Source organism: Taudactylus pleione, unplaced genomic scaffold (assembly GCF_031769625.1).
Source record: "Taudactylus pleione unplaced genomic scaffold, aTauple2 ptg000201l, whole genome shotgun sequence".
Taxonomy (NCBI): Eukaryota; Metazoa; Chordata; class Amphibia; order Anura; family Myobatrachidae; genus Taudactylus; species Taudactylus pleione.
In genome coordinates, this window is record NW_028284603.1 from 41,720,979 (window position 1) to 41,742,134 (window position 21,156).

Sequence of the window (21,156 nt, forward strand, 5' to 3'; positions counted from 1 at the left end):
CGGTCGGCATTTAGACGGTCGGGATCCCGACTGTATACCGTGATAAGTTAAGTAACATTGCATTATATTGCAAAGATACATGAATAGACCCCTAGAATGTTAAGAATTCCCGTTAAGTTGCTTTGTCCCAGCTTAGATCCCATTCAAAAAGTCTGTTGTATTTGTTTTATAGAATGCATAGCACCTGGTGCTACTGTACCTAACACAGGCAGTGAAAGTGCAGACAAATAAGACTTATGACAACTATACACTATAATATACCTAACCATAAAAATGCTATCTCGGAAAATAAGATTAGCATAAGTTATACGGGTTCACATGTGAACTCATTAGGGAGGCGAGCCAAGTTACATTGTTTGAGCAGAGTCATAGGCTTTCATCAATGTAGTTATGTAATCCACTTACAGCATCCAAGCATAACATTAATCTTCTGGAAAGTGCAAGTTGCAGTGAAGTGTAATCTGACCTTGGTCTGTTCTTTGTTTTCTTTGCTACATACTGACAACTCTGTAGAGATAAAGGGCCTGGTTCAGCGGTGGACTCACTGCCGATGTCGGACATATGGTACTGGAGCAATTTTTTGCTGTTGCGCATGTGTTACACCAGTAAAAGTGGTTGCGGGCACAGGCACTCAACCGTTATATGAGGCCATAGGGCTGGTACAAGTTTCGATGGTGCGATCGATAGTGCGTCTAGAGATGCAACCATCGGTTTTAAAGAATATATGGATGGTGACAGTGGGCATCTCAGTCCTTGCACATTCAGACACATGGATGTACACCAGGGAAGGACTTTGTAGCGACATTTGCATAAAGCCGCAGACAGGCAACCGCGAATAGACAGGGCTGCAGATGTTTCTTGGTCCACCTCTGAATCAGGACCAAAATGGAAGACCCACAGTCATTTAAGATGTTAAATTACAGTTCAGCAGTCAAAAAACACAGGAGCAGTAATGACGGCACAGGACAATGTAACACAGGTAGATGCATATTACAGCCTGGGAATATTGTTATTATTACTATTTATATAACAACAACGTATTACACAGTGATTTGCAGCCAAACAATATAATTCAGGTATCTCAGTACCTGCACCGGGAATAGGGCCAATTTATATTGAGGCAAACTAACACGGCAGTGTTTCTATGGAACAGGGGAAGGGATCAAAACAATCGGGGGAAAACATTCACAAACACAGGCAAGAACATAAAATCATGCAGGTACCATCCATACCGGATATACAGATGCATATTAGTTATAGTTACAAAAGAAAAATGGCAATTATTATATGTAAATGACATATTGTAGCTAGTTTAATCATTCATAATGTCTACAACTGTCTTCAGAATGTTACTCATGCTTTTTTCTATGAAAAAAGCTGCTGGAACTCAGAGTAAAAAGCTGCCGGTACTCAGAGTAAAGGGTAGCGGTACTCAGAGTTAAAGGTGGCAGGTACTCAGAGTTAAAGGTGGCGGTACTCAGAGAAAAAGGTGGCGGTACTCAGAGACAAAAGGTGGCAGTACGCAGAGACAAAAGGTGGCAGTACGCAGAGACAAAAGGTGGCAGTACGCAGAGACAAAAGGTGGCAGTACTCAGAGTAAAAGGTGGCAGTACTCACCTAAAGTTACACGTTGATCCAGATTTATAGCAGCTTCTACACGCTGGATAAATGTGCAGATGCTTATTTTATTCACTGCTGAATGATTTCACTGATATCTTCTTGTTTTTTGAACTGGTTCTAGGAATTAAAAGAGACCAAAAATAAAGGTGCCGGTACTGCGAACCCCTGAGTACCCTCACAAGAAAGCACTGGTTACCAGTAATGGGGCGGGGATGTATGAGGACAGGTACAATTTTGTAAATTAATACTTATGTGAAAACATGTTACAGTGCCCCCCATGTAACTAAACACTCCACATACATCTTGCCAAAGCTTACATCACTTCTGACGGTGTTTTAATTATTTGAACTCTTTGCTAATTTAATAATCCACTAATTGTTAGACATGAAGCAAGACGTGTCCTTGGCTATGTTACAGGGAGCAGGAGGGTCCAGATTCAGCTCACACTCCAGCTCCATTACTAGTAATACTTATATAAGCCTTTTCCTGTCCTATCGTCCTGCAATGTACATCTCCTATTACCCATATTTCTCTTCATCTCAGCCTGACCAAAATGTTACATTTATATATACAGCCATGGCCAAAAGTTTTGAGAATGACACAAGTATTGGTTTTCACAAAGTTTGCTGCTTCAGTGTTTTTAGACCTTTTTGTCAGATGTTACTATGGTATACTGAAGTAAAATTACAAGCATTTCATACGTGTTAAACGGTTTTATTGACAATTACATTAAATTTATGCAAAGAGTCAATATTTGCAGTGTTGACCCTTCTTTTTCAAGACCTCTGCAATTCGCCCTGGCATGCTGTCAATGAACTTCTGGGCCACATACTGACAGGGTATAGACAATACACAAGAATTACAAAATTACAGACCAGTTCTTTAAATCCCTGAGTAACTCCTGGGTTTATCAGATAATCAGTGACTCATTTCCTCTTTACACTATGAGTAAGGCCAGGTTTTTGTAGTGGCAGGTTTGTACCACCCAAATTGGCCTTTAATGTTCAACCACCGCATACATTGAAGCACATGGTATTATAATCAGTTTAATCCCAAATTTTCCTGTGTGATTTTTTTTTTTAAGGTCTAGTGAGATAATCAGCTATTTAAACTACATGCAGCACAACTATTTCCTGTGTAACAAGCATTAAAAGTGCAAAACTCATTGACTAAAATACTAACAACTCACACTCTTATTTCAGGATTCTGAAAAGCTGCAGGATTCTATTGCACTGATTCAGTGATTAGAACCTGACATACTTCAAAAGCCACATGTTCGACCCACCAGCCTTCAAAAGGGACAATCATTACTCTCAATTTCAAGAATTAAAATCCAGCTCAAAGTGACCTTGGCATTCTCACATCACTCCAAGATCCCCCACATATCCCTCTCTAGCTCCAAAATTCCACCACAACCTACAAAATATATAAGTAATGAGACTTATTATCTTGAAAGTAATGTACAAAACCTGGATACATTTAAAGGGAAGAGATCACAGATATTCCAAAACCATAGTTGCTGACCTTAAAAATATCCTCCGGGAGATATTGAAAGTCAAACAAAGGTGGAAGTTGCAGGAGAGAGGGGTGCGGTGTTTGCAGATCGCATAATAACACAAAGCTAAAATTATGCAATTCACCACAACTTGCGTCATCAGCCCCTGAGGGGTGAACATATGGATGCAGGTTAGTGGTAGTTGAATGGTAGTATAACTTTCTACCATTCAAATTCAAACGCAGGTGTGTCGCAGTCAACGACTGCAACTTTTCTCGCAGTTGCCGTCATTTAGGCAGCCATGTTCAGACGGACATTCTGAGCATCCATAGTGTTGCTCTAATGTTCAATAGTGTGACGGATGTGCGACCGATAACTTTTTATGCAAAGTGGCGAATTGGAGGTGCAGCCGGTGGGAGTCTCTAAGAATTCCAGCTGCTGCGACATTAGAAAAAATTTGCAGTCGCGTAAAAAGACGCAATTGTGCAGGGATTAGTGTCCACCTCTGGATTAGGCCCAGAGTCTTTTTTCCTGTACACTTATCCAGTGTTCTCCCCAGAATTTTTTTCCAGCCGGGTGGCATCAAGAAGTAGCCGGGTGAGGGCCTTAATAATAGAAATAATAAAATGTTTTAAACTTTGACCTTATAATGATTTAAACTTGAAATAACATTGTATATATTAATTATCCTCTTCTTATTAGAGGCCCAGTCATCTGATTATGAAAAAGCTGCAAAGTTTGTAGGATCTGGTCCTTTTTATACAGCTAACAGATACTGTCTCCACTTGCAGGCTCTCAAAGTGCCGGGTGGTAGGTGGTTTCTTGCCGGGTGGTGCACCCACAAAAAACAGCCTGGGGAGAACACTGCTTTTCTGGCATCTATGGTCAGGGCTGTCCTCTCTCGCTCCCTGCCCAAAATACTACGTTGGGGGCAGGATGAAGAACTGCAGGACCCCATCGGGCCACTTCAACATGCCCAGGCCTGGGTAAAGAGTACTCGCCCCGGTCTATGGTGGCCCTGAACCCAGAGGACAGCACTGAAATGTCTGCCTTAATCTGGCTGCATTTAGGAGGTATTAAGGCTGCAACTTGGCCGGTACTGATGATAAAAGGATTGTGCCTACAGTTCAGTCGGCAGTGACATAGTGCATAAGATGTAGATGGTCACACTGGTTACTGCTGTGCGACGTAGCTGATCTCGGTCAGTATAAGTGACTTTAGTACGTATAGTGGGAGGTGATCTTGGTGGGTATAGTGACTTACTGTAAATGATGAAGAATAGCGTCTTGTTTTGCCTCTGACCATTTCTATCCCCAGTATATAGTATAACACTGTGATGACTAAAGATTTACTAAAAGCGTGTAGAATACCATATGGGATTAATTACACATGACTAAAATATCTGGTGCACATATGAATTGCGAAAAGAAAAAAATAATACATATATTTTGAAATCATATGTTCCCTTTGGGTTAACAAAAACAAATAACAAACAAAATAGCGTTTGTAAGTATATTGTAAACAGGAAATACAAAACTTTGTCACCTATTATATAAAAGCCATGGGTGACAATTTATTCTGTCACCAGATCACGCTATTCTATTTTGTGTATACATTGTCAATGCAGTGTTTGTGTGTCATTCCCACATGAGGTCACCGATGACAGGCAACACACTGCATGCTAAATAGTTCATTTAATACTGTGACTTGATGGGAGAGGTCTGCCCGTATTTGGGTTACACCAAGCAACACCTAACAGGGAGCCAATATGAAAAGGTGCAAAGCCAACCAAACCTTACTGAAAAAAGTATCATAATTGTACTCATGTAGGACTGGAATGAAAGACAGGACTAATTATAGTGGGTAACTGTGACTAGAATGACAAAGCTGTGCATTCATTGTGCAGATGGCAGATGAGATGAATGGATAGGAATGGAGAAAGGTCAAACTGACAACAATAACATCAACTCCCTCTAGGTTCTGAAGTCTTAAAATAGCTGTAATCACTAATCTAGACCTAAATGTTATACCGACTGTAGGTGTTTTAACTGAAATCATGCCATTTAAAATGGGTCAACATCGTCTACTTGATTATGTAATTATTAACCATATTTTAATGTTATTATTCCTAATTTCATATTGGCTATTTAATTATATACACATATATTATATATATATATATATATATAAATATATATATATGAAACGGGAAACAGAAGGCATACACTCGTGAATAATAAAAAGTGAACAAATTGAGTTATATTTAAAATCATGTACATCTAAAGATGGGTACACACTTAACAGCGTGTGTACGTGTGTAACCAGCAATGCGACGAACGACTGCACTGCCGACGGGCCGACATATCGGGTGGTCAATGCACATTAGATGATCCGGTGCCCGACCACCCTATATGGCGGCACTGTCCGCATTCCATGCATGGGGTTGTCGGACGGATTGTTAGATTGAGCTGCATGTAGGGCCGACCTGACGATAAGACTGACGACCAAACTGGAGCGAGCTTGTTCGTTAGTAGCGCGTACACACTGGCCGATGTTGATGATATCTTGGCCCGAACCGCCTGATCGGATGACATATCACCAAACCATCCGCACAGGATTAATCACTCATCACCAGCAGCGCTATCCAGATAATCCGCGTCCCGTGTCCACAATCAAAGCTGCCAGAATCAAGAATTATGTAATTTCACCGTTCCCATGGTATTTAGTCAGTCAGCCCTCGGCTTGGATTTTGTCAGGTTGTGTGTATATACTATGTACCTAACACCTTGACAAAAATGCAGTCTGCAATAAAAGTTGCATATTAAATAAAACTTTAAAATGTTTAATACTTTACTCACTTCAGGGCGTAACAGCTTGGAAAAATATGCTTGGTCCCACTCATTGCTGTAATAACCCAGCCTTCCCTGCCTAAGTAAGTGACATTCCTGGCCTGAGCCAGGTTTTAGGAGCGATGAGGTGGACAGGGCATAGTAACGGTTGGGCTAATTGATAACAAAGAGAGCAGCTCACACATATTACACAACAGTGAAAATGCAAAAAAGAGGCTGGCACTCAGCAGGAGCACTCACGCTGAGACAAAACAATATAAGGCAGTAGGATTCCCCAGAGACTCTCAACTTGCACTAAAACCTAAATAACAGATTCCTCCCCAACGAAGTCCTGGGGCTGCTATATGCAGCTGTTTTTTTTTAACTTAGGGCTCTGTTAGCTCTATGTAACACAACCTGTAAGTCCGTTTCATTCACCGTTAAATTGCATATGGGCATCGCGTGATGAGTAGGAGGTAGGGTTGGCCATTGATGGTGTGAAACTGATGGTATTACCATCGACGGTGGAGGCCTGATGGTCCATAATTAATGTAGCTCTTTGCTCATGTGCAGTCATTGACTCCTTTCCACTGCGCTTACAAGGCACAAACCATTGATTCAGAAGTCAGTCTTTTGATTGCTGCATGTGATTGGTCCTCCATCTCCCCCCCCTCCCCCAAAGTTTTATGCAGGAACTGTAAGAGAAACAGGTTCCAGGGAAAAATACCTCACACAGCAACCCCTGATTAACATACGTATATATATTATAATCTCTCTGCTACATCTCGGATTTGTCTGACTACTAGAATTGTCTGGTGGAAATAAGTTTCTTAACCCCTGCTGTTGGCAGATAAGTGCTCACATACCTACACATACACTCTTTGTAATACACTAATTGTAACCCTTTTGCATACAACATGATGAATCCAACCTATAAAACAATTACGTAGAGAAAAGCTATGGATATATTGGTATTCCTTATAAAAGAAAGGGTTTTCTTTGTAGAAACAAGGAGTTAATGAAAAGCTATTGGAAAGAAAGAGACAGAACTGTAATGATTCCGGATATAAGGAGCTATACTATTTCCTTGTGGGTACAGCTGCACTAACACAGAGCTGCTCTTCAGCTGCTCCCTCTATCAAATGCTGGCACCGACTAACAGTTTTTTAAACGTTTTTGACTGGGCTACTTTGGAGAATAAGCAGGAAAGAAAAAGTATTCTTCAAAGCATGTCTGTGTTCACTTTTCCCAATGCCAGACTCAAACGGGTGACTCTGGGCAACAGTAATAGGGAAAGTTTCAATACAAAGTTGCAATTTGCCAAGCAGGGTGCCGCGATGTAGAAGTGAGTGTAGACAACAGCGGAAGCCGTTCATCATTGTTACTTCATTAGTTCTAAGCCCCTACGGCATTATATACAGATTGCATGAGAGCTGAAATGTAGTTGGAAGAATATCATTTATTCTTCTCATGCACAATATACACACAAGCTGTATGCAACTAAATTCTGAAAGCTGAACAACTGCAGATTATCTTATTATTCTAGCGACAATTGTAACCAATTTGCAGAATTTAGGAATGAGTTAAAGCTGCACTGCCACCTTATCTGATAACCCTCACCACATTTAAATGGCTGTTTTGGTGGGGTGTGAGCAGGAAAACCAATCACAAGCTGCAATCTAAGCCCACTCACACTCTTCCATCCACAGAGTCCTACAGTTTATGGTCAGGGCAGTGCGAGGTATGACTCCCCTCACCACAGATTACACCTCCTAGCTATAGCGAGCTGCCCAACCCTTTTACGGTAAACCAATAGGCCGAGATAGTGGAACTAAGAGGAGGGATGAAACAAATGGAAATAGGGCCCTGCTCAGCTCTTACTTTCTATTTAGGAATGGCCATCAGTGGGTGAACCATCGATGGTCACTATAAATTGTGCCATCGGGGGTTACCATTGATTGAGAGGATAAGCTACATGACCCTGCACTGAATTGAATCGCCCCCCCAAGAGTACTGTAACATTCTCAAGTTCTCACGTTAGGCACCCATCGTATTGATTGTCCGTTTGTTAACGTTAGTGAAATTGGACTTTGAGATTATTAGATTTATATATGGTGGGACCAAACAACGGAGAACCTAGATAGATATCTAACCAAAATTCTACATATTAAAACTTCAGGAAGACACAGGGTTTTAGCGATTTGCCACTGGGAAATTCTGCCCTGAACTGTTCTACTCAACTTACAGTATGAACGCTAGGTAGCTTGACGGAGAACCACAAAATACTTAGGGGTATATTTACTAAAGTGAGAGTTTTTAGAAGTGGAGATGTTGCCCATAGAAACCAGGTTCTATCTATTATATTCTAGAAGGTGCTAGTTAAATGATAAGTAGAATTTGATTGGTTGCTATGGGCAACATCTCCACTTCTAAAAACTCTCACTTTAGTAAATATACCCCCTAAACATTAAATAGATTTAGGTGCATCAGTTTTTATATATTCTTCATACATTGACCTGTTAATTTTTTGGAATTTTAATGCAAAACTAATACAATTGTCTGTAGTAGTGAGAATACTGGGACTGTGTCAGCTTTATGTATAACAGTACTAGGCTGTAATGCTACATAATACAGGGTCAGGCATGGAAGAAAAAATATGGAAAGATAGTAATAGTGTTGACTTGAGTTCAGTGAACGCCGTTCAGTGCAGGCACCGCATCTCGGCAACCTAAAGGTCTGAACGCTAGACATTCAGGTCTCCTAATGGATAGGCACCTTTACACAATAGGCCTGTGGCATTACAGAATTTCAGGATTCTTTTGCTGAATATAAGAAAATAGAGAAAGTCTCTAGTGCTTGCAAATCACAACAATTAACATTTATCTTCTAAATTGATACTGCGTCCAAATAATAGAACCGTTGAGATTCCTGAAGCAACCACATTTTCTTGTGTCTCTTACCCCCACCCCCCATTCTGTACCTCGTTCCCCATTTCTGTCTTCCCCTCACTGCTATCTCCACCCACCTGTGTCTCTCTCTTTTGTTCTCCCCCGCTGCTTCTTTGGGGGTCTATGTACTAACCCTTGGAGAGAAATAAAGCAGATGGAGATAAAAGGGGTCTATTCACTAAAGGTGGGTACACACGACATATATGTCTGCAGATGATGGTTGTTCATACACACTGAACAACAATCATCTGTCAACTGGCCGTGAGTCCCGCTGGCTGGGGGTTGCGCCGTGTATGGGCGGTCGGCTGTACAGCACAGCTGACGCGATACGTCTGTGAAAGACGTCGATCACAGACATATCGCTGGTACACACTGGCCGACAGGCACACAATATATTAGCCAATCAATTGATCGACCAATATATCTGCCTTGGATGGAGATAAAGTGAACAGAGATAAAGTACCAGCCTATCAGCTCGTAATTGCCATCTCACAGGCTGTGTTTGAAAAATGACAGTTAGGAGCTGGTTGGTTTGTACTTTATCTCCATTCAATGCTTAGTACATAGACCTCAAAGTACCAACCAATCAGCTCCTGTCACTTCACAGGCTGTGTTTGAAAACTGACAGGAGCTGATTGGTTGGTACTTTATCTCCGCCCACTTTATCTCCATCCAAGGCTTAGTAAATAGACTCCTTGATTAGCAACTGAAATCCAGGCGTCTGGCCACTGTAACCAATAAAGCCCGGGCCAGGGTGGGTAACACTGTCCTGGCACTAATGGCAGTTGGAGCTGTATGCGAGGGGCGCACAGTGCAGGTATGTCCGACCTAGATGGACAGGCTACCAGAATGATATTATAAATACACGCATGCAGAGAATACATGGTTTCACACACATGTTACATCCATTTCATCTACCATTAATAGGACACTTGTTTATTTTCTGAGGGAAATAGTATACTGAAAAGGGAAAGAAGTTTGTGGTTATAGAAACTCATTAGGGCAATCAATAGTCCCTTCTCAAAAATCACACAATGAACCCACTGAAAACCATGGGTAATAAATCACTGAAGGGGGATTTTATAGCTCATATGAATTCACTGTGTCGGATCTAAGTGTATGTAGTTCCCTAATTAAAGGGAACTGCTTTTGTTTGCTTTAATGGCTATGATGAGTGCGTTTGGTGCTAGTTATATATAACCCACATTCACACTGGGGGGCTGACTCAGAGGCTGAAGCTAAAGCAGCCGCGACTGCTTTCTTTTTCTGCAGCGAAACTGCATCTTTATGCTAATGCTGCAGCCAATGGGATTCATACAGAGATGCCCACCGTCTGTGCTGCTAATACGATACTTCACATACTAAGGTGCTCCAACGGCCGCATATCAGTCGCACCATCGAACACTATGGAGGTGCATATGTCCAACTGAACATGGCTGGCAAAACACAGTGCAACTGCAGAAAAAGAAGCAGTCGCTGACCGTGACACAGCCGAATCTGGATACCGCCCCCCCCCTGCTTATTACCCAGGAATGACATCTGATATTGCCGCTCTCTGCATCCAAATCTGTTCTGCAGCCTTCGGCGGTAACCATCGTGATACGTGAGCAGTGCGACTTGGACGCGTGCATCCGAGATCGCACACTGAGGGGTACATTTACTCGCTTTTAAAAAGTGGAGATGTTGCCCATAGCAACCAATCAGATTCTGCTCAACATTTATCTATAGCACCTTCTAGAACAGGGGTGGTGAACCTTTTTTCTGCCAAGGGCCATTTGGATATTTATAAAATCATTTGCAGGCCATACAAAATGATCAACTTAAAAATGTGCCTGATTTTTATATATATATATATATATATATATATATATATATATATATATAATATGTCACCCACAATGTGCACGCCCCCTTACAAAAAAAAAAGAAAGGAAAACAATTATTTCAGCGCCGCGAAGCGTCGCTGCGTGCTGGGGAGGGGGTTGGTGTGCCCCTCAGCCCGGTGCACAGCCAATGGGGGGTGCGATCGGCATGATCACTCCCCCCATAGGCATAGGAGACTGTTTCGGCTGCTGCTTTAGCAGCCACGAGCAGTCTCCCAGTGCAGCCCAGCACACAGCAGCGTGGGCCTGATAAAATGTTCTAGAAGATAATCGCTACAATCTGATTGGTTGCTATGGGCAACATCGCTACCTCTAAAAACTCACACTTTAGTAAATAGACCCCCGAGTCTTTGAATCAGGCTCTGATAGAGACTCATTGGTTAGAATGGAAAATATTACAAAGGATTGTTTTTAAACTTCCATCAGAGTGTTTGTGTTCACAATATATACAAGAAAAAAGCAGTAAGTGAACAAAGGCCCTGATTCAGAGCCGGACGCAAGTGGCTGCTCGTTCGCTCCGAGCGATGTTTGCCCAACTGCGCATGCGTACGGATCGTAATACGCATGCGCGAACCACTCAGTGCGGCCGAAATTCATGTGCTCGCAAAATAGCGAATGCCTTATAATTTGAGTGACAGAAAGAGGCGTATGTGGGTGGTAACAGGGGAAGGTGCTTGAAAACGGGGAGTGGAGATCCGATCGCAGGCGTGCTTAAAGGTCAAAACGGGCGTTTTATGGGTGTGCATATTTAAAACAGCAGCGTCATTGACCACGTCACTGGGTTCTTTTATAGCCAGAACTGCTCGCAAAATTGTGGTAGCAAAAACCAACCACAAGAATAGCGAGCAGTTCATACCCTGGTCGATGTACTCGATTAATCTAATAAATAGCGGACATGACGTAGGATGCGAGCGGCCAGGGGGCGTATTTTTCCAAAAAACGAACGCAAGTTTTGTTCGCTCGTTCAGACCTAGAGGCGTGAACAGGCAAACAGCGAACGGTTCATTTGAATAGCCACCCCTTGTTTTAGAACGAACGACCGCAAATAGCGAGTGGCTCTGAATGAGGGCCAAAGGACGATGTTACATTGTGTTCAAAGTCAAAAGGTTAAGAATCAGATATCCTGTAATTGTCATTAGGCTTGATTACTAAAGTTTGACAAATAAGCTAATAAAAAAAGGCTCTAGAGTACATGAGAGATAGGATAAATGTTACTCCACTAGTGACCTGGAACCATTTATTGCTGTCACAGAGACACAGCAGATGCATAGGCAAATGCAGGGGGGGTTCCGTCTGCCTGGAAACCCCCCTCCCCAGCACATACCATGACCACAGTAGAAATAGTAATATAATAGAATTTTACTATTGCTACATGTTCTTTTCAGTATCACAAATGAAATAATTAGCACCACCTGTGGATATTTTAACATGTATCAGCCAGTAATAAATAATCTGTGTACCAACTAGGAGATCTGGAAAACATGCACTGTTAGGGATGCACTGCTATAGAGCCCAATATGTACATATACTGTATGTCCAGGGCAGTGCTAGGTTCTTCTGCTGCTCCTCCCGGCTCCCGGACTTGCTCCAATGCTCTGGAAAGGTGCCCACATCTAAACTAAATACATTCAGCTCAGGCTGGATGGCTTACTGCCGCATCAAATGACTTACTGTGATCTCTGGTCCTGTATATGCTGGAATTATGACACACAATACACATTGTAGTACTAATTCTGCCCTCTTCATGGACTGGCCACACTCGCTCTAAAATCAAGCATTTGGAAACCCCCCTCTAGAAATCCTGCGTTTGCCACTGAGATGCATCAATTTTCATTACTGAGGCACTTTCTTACAGATATTTATGAGACCTGACATATATTATATATATATATATATATATATATATATATATACACTGTATATATAGTATGAGGTACTGCTTGCTAGAGACTTCGCAGCTACACTCTTATGAATATTTGCCAAGCCTATAAAGTAAATGTCTTGGTGGCGGATCTACTCTAAATGGAAAGATGAAAAGAAACAATCAGAATTATTCAGTAAAATAATTCAAACATGCAAATGTGCAGTAAAGCCACAGCACCTAAATCAGCAATCACAGGTAGCGCGCAAACAATATAAACACAAAAAAGGTAACTTAATAAAGTGTTGGGTCACCATGAGCAGCCATTACGGCTGATATGCACTGGGTTACTGAGTCTACCTCTATCTGAAATTATGAATGAAGGCTGCAGCACAAAAAAAGTCACTCAGCTAACCTGGCTTATTGCTGTGGAAAGCGTTGTTTCAGGCATCATTCAAGGATATCCCAGAAATGTCCAGTTGGCTCCAGAGGTATTGCTGAGAAGGCCTGGGAACGCCGTATGTGCCCCCCCCCCCCCCTACACAGCGTGGCTAATGCTAACCTATCCCTGCTTACCCTCGTTTGGGATGCCGGCTGTTGGGGTTTCGGCGTGGGGCTAAAGATAGGCGTCGGGATTTCAATGCCTATCTTTAGTCTCAGGTCGAGCTTTTATTGTCAGGATTCTGACGGACGGCTTCCTGACCGCCGGTAATCTAACTACGTTTGAACAGGCGATATATCATTGTGTACCCATCTTAACCCTAACCCCACTATTTAACATCAATTTTTATGTGTTAGTAAAATATGTTATATAGTCCCAGAAACACAACATCAATTTAGAAAGATTAAAAATCGATCAAATCTATTAAAATCGTCCTTTAGTAAATATACTCCCTTGAGTGGGGAATCAGTATGATTTACCGACAGCCGGTTAAAATCCCGACAGCGGCTGCCTGACACAGGAGGAAATCCCGATCGTCCTAAGGTAAGTACTAACTAACCTAATTCTACCCCCTAACCCTCCCTTAGGGGTGCCTAAACCCAACCTCCCCCCCCTGTGCCTAACCATAACCCCCCCTTCCCCGCAGCCTAAACCTAAGTCGGGATTTCGACGCCTGTCATTAGTGCCTTCCCGGGATTAAGCAGTCGGGGAGCCGGCTGTCGGGATTAGGTCGCCGGCTTCCTGACTGCATATCCTTGAGTGGTGTCCCGCTGTACCTATGATACGTGTAAGATACGAAATTGAAAGAAAAAGACGGTACACTACATCTCTCGGAGTGGCTCAGTTGCGCAGAGTATCTTTCTCCGTATGGCGTATTGAGGCTAGGTGTATGAAGACACATCTGTAGCAGAGAAATAGGGTACACTCATATCTACAAGAAGGAGGTGAGTTTCGGGACCTATATTGCATCACATACACCTATTTTGCACATTTTACCACTATACCCATTCACTCTATGAGGATGACGACTAAACTGTATTTATCAAGCGGTGAAAAGCCTTTGAATACTGGTATTGTAATAATAGGTATCAATGCGAGAGGCATCGATACTGAAAGAAATATACTACCAGTTATATTTATTTATAAATTAATCCCATAGTCTTTGTGTACAATACCAGTGCTAGCTAGCATATACTGTACTGTATTAATGCATGTTGATTCTATTTGTTTGTAACGCCACTAACATTTAAACTAATGCATTAGTATTGTGAAAATATATTGTTCCAATTACGGAATAAGATGGTGTTTAAATAGATTATCATCTTGCAAATCAAACAGTGATAAATACCATATGGTGTTGTTACTTTATCATCTTGAGGAGAAGTAAAGCCACTCTTTCAGACAAAAGCTGCATATTACAGAGCTGGATAACACACACAGGGGCGGATGAACACCTAAGGAGGCCCATGTGCAGTTGACCCCTCAACTGAGCAGCGGGCCCTCCAGACAAGGAAACTTACCACGCTATGGCAAGCATGTGTGTGTTCCTCCGCGGCGCTATCTTTCCAGTGATATTCACCATCGCGACCGGTGCCAGATGCTGTACCGTTGCCGGCGTTTTAACGCCATTGCAATGGCAACTCGCACCCTGAGCCCTATGGGTACAGGGTGTACGGAGCCCTCCTGGGCCCAGGGGCCCGTGTAGCCTGCACACCCTGCACCAATTAAAAATACTCTTATGAATACACAAAATGTAACTGAAGTGTTTACATGCAACTATGTATATAAACCATGCTCTCTCTCCCTCTCTGCAGCAGGTTACCACGTTAGGAGGGAGGTCCTTCTCTAATAGGGGGAGATTTATTACAGCTTGGAGAGAGATACAGTGCCAACCAACCAACCAGCTACTGTCATTTTACAGGCTGTGGGGTTGATGTATCAAGCAGTGAAAAGAGTGGAGAAGTTGCCCCTAGCAACCAATCAACTACTACCTATCATTTTATACAATGTACTTGATAAATGTTACCTCGATGCTGAATGGTTGCTATGGGCAACTTCTCCACTGGTCCACTTCTGCAATGTTTTCACTGCTTGATACCCCTCTGTTTGAAAAATGACATTTATTAGCGCATTGGTTGGCAATTTCTCTCTCTCCAAGGCTTAGTGCATCTACCCCACAGTCTGTAAAATGATAGTTAGAAGCTGATAGGTTGGTATTTTATTTCTCCACTTTCTCTCTCTCCAAGCTGTCATAGATCTCCTGCTTACTTTGCTGAAGTGCTCCTGAGACTGGCTAATTCTTATGCTGGGTACACACTTGTCAATATATTGTTCATTGGTTGAACAATTTATTGGTAGTGGAACGGCAGATGTCTGAACGATGTAGTTCACAGACATACCAGGTCCACCATGCAGCACAGCCGATGCTGATATATCTGAAATATATAATTGGTGCATCTGCATATGTGTACAGGCGAGCCGCCGACTGTCCGTACACTTGCTGCAGGGACCTCCCAGTTGTGATGTCAGGCCCAGACATAGTGAGCAGACAATTGGTAAGTATGTATAGCTTCCCATAGTTGCCGTCTTTCTGGCCACCCCCTCCAGTGCGAATTAGTCATCGAGGACACATCCCCCACTATACAATGCAGACATTATCAACATTGTACAGAGGGGGCGTGGCTATGATGACATGATTTGCGTCATCTGCCACATGGATCGCCCACTTCACCCGGTAAAGTTGGCAGCCGTTGTGGGAGAGTAGGCAAGTATGAGCTTACCAATTGGCCGCACTGATGGCGGATTAGTCTGCTAACCAATCCGTCGTCTCAGTGTGCACCCAGCTTTACACAGAGACAGGGCTGGGATGTCACAGCACCTCAGTCTCTGGAATTTTTACCTGTATCAGATGCCAGGAGGACAAGATTCTTAACATGTGGGAACAGTTACAGCTGTCTGTAATGGCGTGGAAAGTTATACTCATGTGACTGCAGTAGAGTGAGGCTAACACAGGTCATGGTTCATATATGGATATTTCAATATTGTGACTTAGATAAATAAATAATAAAATGTTCAGATGTTGCCTCTCACTGCCTGGCAGTCACTTTCCTATGTGTGATGTATCTGTCATCCAGAATTGTAGCAGCGAATTAGGAAATGTAATTGCATTTAAACTGGAATTGCTGCTTTGCTTGTTACGTGGGTGACTGTACCAATCTTACCGGCCCAACAGGAAAACCTAGCAGATCAGATGAGACAAATGTATTAAACTGTCCCCAGGAATATTTACCTCTGCTTAGCGGCTGCTCCACCACAATGATCACATTGCATGATGTTCCACAGCAACTTTGCTGACCTCTACATGCAAGTAACAGACAGGAACTGGTGAGATGCAGACAGCAGCTAGCATCAGATCAGACACTACACATCTTATCACGATACTGAATTATACTTCGAATGATTTTATACTACCACTACCACGCATCCTTGAATTTTAGCTTTCAGTGTCAAAATGAAAAGAACAATTAGGAAAAGGAAATTTACCCTAAACCACCACACATAACGTAACAAATGGATGTGTCTGTAATTAAGCAGACTTCATGTGAGCTGCAAGTTGTCATAGGTGCACAGATTTTTGCAAGCTCCACTTATCACGGCTATATTTATATACATCAGTAATGGGTGTACAATGTCATTAGTTTACACCAGAGGTTCCCAAACTAAAGGCCCCCATACATCAGAGATGGATTGCAGCAATCGTGCAATTTGCAATCGATTGTGTATAAAAATCTGCAATGTATGGGCTTCACAGATCGCAGATTGCAACCAAAAAGTGATTGGAATTGTTTAATCAGATTGTCCAACATGTTGGATTTCACAGATTGATTGGGGCTGTAGATTGCTAGTGTATGGACATGATCTGCAGATTTGCAGACCGTTACTAGTAAAATGATGGGCCTTTCAAGATTGCCAGATCTGTGTTTGCTGCAATCGATCTGCAAATCACTGAAAAAGATCTGTAGTGTATGGGCGCATATTGCTCGATTGTGAAATCCTAAGATCGGGCAATAAATCTTCAAATTGTTCAATTGTGGTTTTCAGATTGCCGATGTATGGGGGCCTTTAGTCATCAAGGAACCCTAAAGCTGGCCACACATCTAAAGATTATCTGTCCAACCAGCCAACTAGTTGATTGGTTGGAATGAAAATCTGGTAAGGTATACAATCAGCATTTTGCTCCCAAACGCTAGAAAATGGACCAAAACTGTTGTTTGAACAAATAGTTTAGATCAAACATTTAACAAACTTGTCTGAACAACCATTTTCATCTGTTTTCTGGCATTTGGGAGCAAACTGCTGATCATCATTTACTCCTATACGTTACCAAAGTTTCATTCCAACCAATCAACAAGTTGGCTGGTTGGATGTAAGTTGGTCTAGTGCACAGGTTCTAAAACTCGGTCCTCAGGACCCCCAAACAGTGCATGTTTTCCATGTCTCCAAACTGAATCAAGTGAAATAATTAGCTCCACCTGTGGACCTTTTAAAATGTGTCAGTGAGTAATGTGCACCTGCTGGGTGTCCTGCAAAACATGAACTGTGTGGGGTCCTGAGGACCGAGTTTGAGAACAACTTGTCTAGTGTGTGGCCAGCTTAACAGTCCAGGTTTTATGGATATACATGCTTGACTACAGGTGATTTAATTAGTACCTCAGTCAATTTGATTTAAAACCTTTGTTCAACCATAGATATCTCTAAAACCTGGACTGTTGGGGAGCCTTCAAGACCACGTTTGGGAATCTCTGGCTTACACTATTAAGAGCTTTAGTAAATTTAGAGCATACTTGCCTACTTCAGGGAGATTGTGAAAGCAGCACCTACGAACGCGGCAGTAAAGTGGACGTTTACTGCTACATCTAAAGGCCCCCATACACCAGCAATTGATTGCAAATTGCACGATTGCTGCAATCGATTGTCTATAAAAATCTTTCCCTTCTTCAATCGATTGCAGAATTGCCACAATCGATTGAAAAAGTGAAAGATTTTGATACACAATCGATTGTGGCAATTCTGTAATCTGCTATCGATTGAAGAAGGGAAAGATTTTTATAGACAATCGATTGCAAATTGCACGATTGCTGCAATCAATTGCTGATGTATGGGGGCCTTAAGAGGAGTGCCATAAAATTGATTTACAGTATATCCAAATGTCAATAAGCTCCAAAGCACTTGGTAAGAGCTACTTGTTGATGAAAACACACTGATACTTTTCAGAAAATGCATGTAGCATAGGGATCATTGTGCCTTATAATCAATGCAGGGAAACAAAAGTAATGGTACTCCCCAACGTATATATTAGACCAGTGTTTCCCAACCTTGGTCCTCAAGGCACACTTAAGCTGGCCACACATCTAAAGATTATCTGTCCAACCAGCCAACTAGTTGATTGGTTGGAATGAAAATCTGGTAATGTATGGGAGTAAATGATGATCAGCAATTTGTTCCTAAATGGCAGAAAACAGATGAAAATGGACGTTCAAACAAGTTTGTTAAATGTTTGATCTAAATAATTTGTTCAAACAACAGTTTTTGTCCATTTTCCGGCATTTGGGAGCAAATTGCTGATTGTCATTTGCTTTCATACCTTACCAGATTTTCATTCCAACCAATCAACAAGTTGGCTGGTTGGATGTAAATTGCTCTAGTGTGTGGCCAGTTTAACAGTCCGGATTTTTAGGATATCCATGCATGAGCACAGATGGTTAAATCAAAATAACTGAGGTACTAATTAAGTCACCTGTACTCAGTATGGCTAGCCTTAAAACCAGAACTGTAATTAGTGTGCCTTGAGGACAGAGGTTGGGAAACACTGTGTTAAGGTGCTCATACATCTGCTATGGATCGCCGCGATGCAATCGGAAATTTCCGATCGCCATCGGAAATTTCCGATCGACCATTATCGATGTTCTGCAATCTGTCGGCGGATCGCAGACATTTGACATGTTAAATGTCCGCGATTTCACAATTGCGATCATTTTTTGATCGCGATCGTCAAATCGCCAAAATCCAACATGTTGAATTTCTGCGATGCCGGGTTGCAGCATTGCGGGATTGCGGCAATCCGTCGCAGACCCGACTCCGGTGTGAATGGCGCCGACTCGGGAATATCCCAGTCGGCGCCGGCAAAATTCCGGTTCTGATCCAGATAGGAACCCTGTTCCAACTCCGGGTCAGACCCGGAATTTTGGTGGAAAAGGGGTATTACAGTCCTGGTTTTAGTGATATCCATGCTTAAGCACAGATGGTTAAATCAAAATACCTAAGGTACTAATTAAGTCACCTGTGCTCAACTATGGCTATCCTTAATCCCTGGACTGTTAAACTGGCCACACACTAGAACAATTTACATCCAACCAGCCAACTTTTTGATTGGTTGGAATGAAAATCTGGTAAGGAATGGGAGTAAATGATGATCAGAAATTTACTCCTAAATGCCAGAAAACAGATGAAAATGGTCGTCAGACAAGTTTGTTAAATGTTTGATTTAAACTATTTGTTTATACAACAGTTTTGGTCCATTTTTCAGCGTCTGGGAGCAAGTTGCTGATTGTATTCCTTACCAGATTTACATTCCAACCAATCTACTAGTTGGCTGGTTGGACAGATAATCTTTAGATGTGTGGCTAGCTTAAGTGTGCCTTGAGGACCGTGGTTGGGAACCCCTGCCTAAAGGCCCCCATACATCAGCAATTTGAAAACCACAATTGAACAATTTGAAGATTTATTGCCCGATTTTAGGATTTCTCAATCGAGCAATCTGCGCCCATACACTACAGATCTTTTTCAGTGATTTGCAGATCGATTGCAGCAAACACAGATCTGGCAATCTTGAAAGGCCACATCATTTTGCTAGAAACGGTCTGCAAATCTGCTGATCATGTCCATACACTAGCAATCTACAGCCCCAATCGATCTGTGAAATCCAACATGTTGGACAATCTGATTAAACAATTCCAATTAGTTTTTGGTTGCAATCTGCGATCTGTGAAGCCCATACATTGCAGATTTTTATACACAATCGATTGCAAATTGCACGATTGCTGCAATCCATCTCTGATGTATGGGGGCCTTTTAGCTGGCCAGACATTTAAAGATCATCTGTCCAACCAGCCAACTAGTTGATTGGTTAGGATGAAAATCTGGTAAGGTATGAAAGCAAATGACAATCAGCAATTTGCTCCCAAACGCCGGAAAATGGACAATTTCTGTAGTTTGAACTAATTGTTTAGATCATTGTCACTTGTTTTCTGCCATTTACAAGCAAATTGCTGATCATCAGTAAAGGCCTCCATACATCAGCAATCTGAAAACCACAATTGAACAATTTGAAGATTTATTGCCCGATTTTAGGATTTCCCAATCTAGCAATCTGCGCCCATACACTACAAATCTTTTTCAGTGATTTGCAGATCGATTGCAGCAAACACAGATCTGGCAGTCTTGAAAGGCCCATCATTTTGCTAGAAACGGTCTGCAAATCTGCTGATCATGTCCATACACTAGCAATCTACAGCCCCAATCGATCTGTGAAATCCAACATGTTGGACAATCTGATTAAACAATTCCAATTAGTTTTTGGTTGCAATCTGCGATCTGTGAAGCCCATACATTGCAGATTTTTATACACAATCGATTGCAAATTGCACGATTGCTGCTATCCATCTCTGATGTATGGGGGCCTTTACTCCCATACGTTACCAGATTTTCATTCCAACCAATCAACTAGTTGGCTGGTTGGACAGATAATCTTTAGAGTACACACGTTTTCCTGAATGAACACTGAAGTGATTAGAGCTCACTGATTATAGCCTATGACATCAAAACCACCAATATTTCCAGGTGTTTCACATACATTAACGCCACTTGTAATGGGATAGACCTGCAGGCAAACTAAACTGCGCAATCCTTTGGTGTTGAAACTAAAGCTGCATACACACGGTACAATATGCACAACCAAAGATATCGCTAAACAAATTCCCTTGAACTTTCTGTAGTGTAGGACAAACGATATTGGGTGTA

General features: G+C 42.0%; 1 protein-coding gene across 3 annotated transcripts in view; it reads right to left on the reverse strand.

Moving 5' to 3' along the window:
* The window catches only part of RIN2 (Ras and Rab interactor 2), a 168,121-nt gene that overhangs the window by 129,277 nt on the left and 17,688 nt on the right, over positions 1-21,156 (reverse strand). For 2 of the 3 annotated variants that reach the window (XM_088477343.1, XM_088477344.1), the window contains exon 1: positions 1,618-1,733. The exons of the other annotated variant lie outside the window; for it this stretch is intronic. The gene's annotated coding sequence lies outside the window, so the exon portion shown is untranslated. Of the gene's footprint in view, positions 1-1,617; positions 1,734-21,156 lie in introns of those variants that run through there. 3 annotated transcript variants of the gene reach the window in all.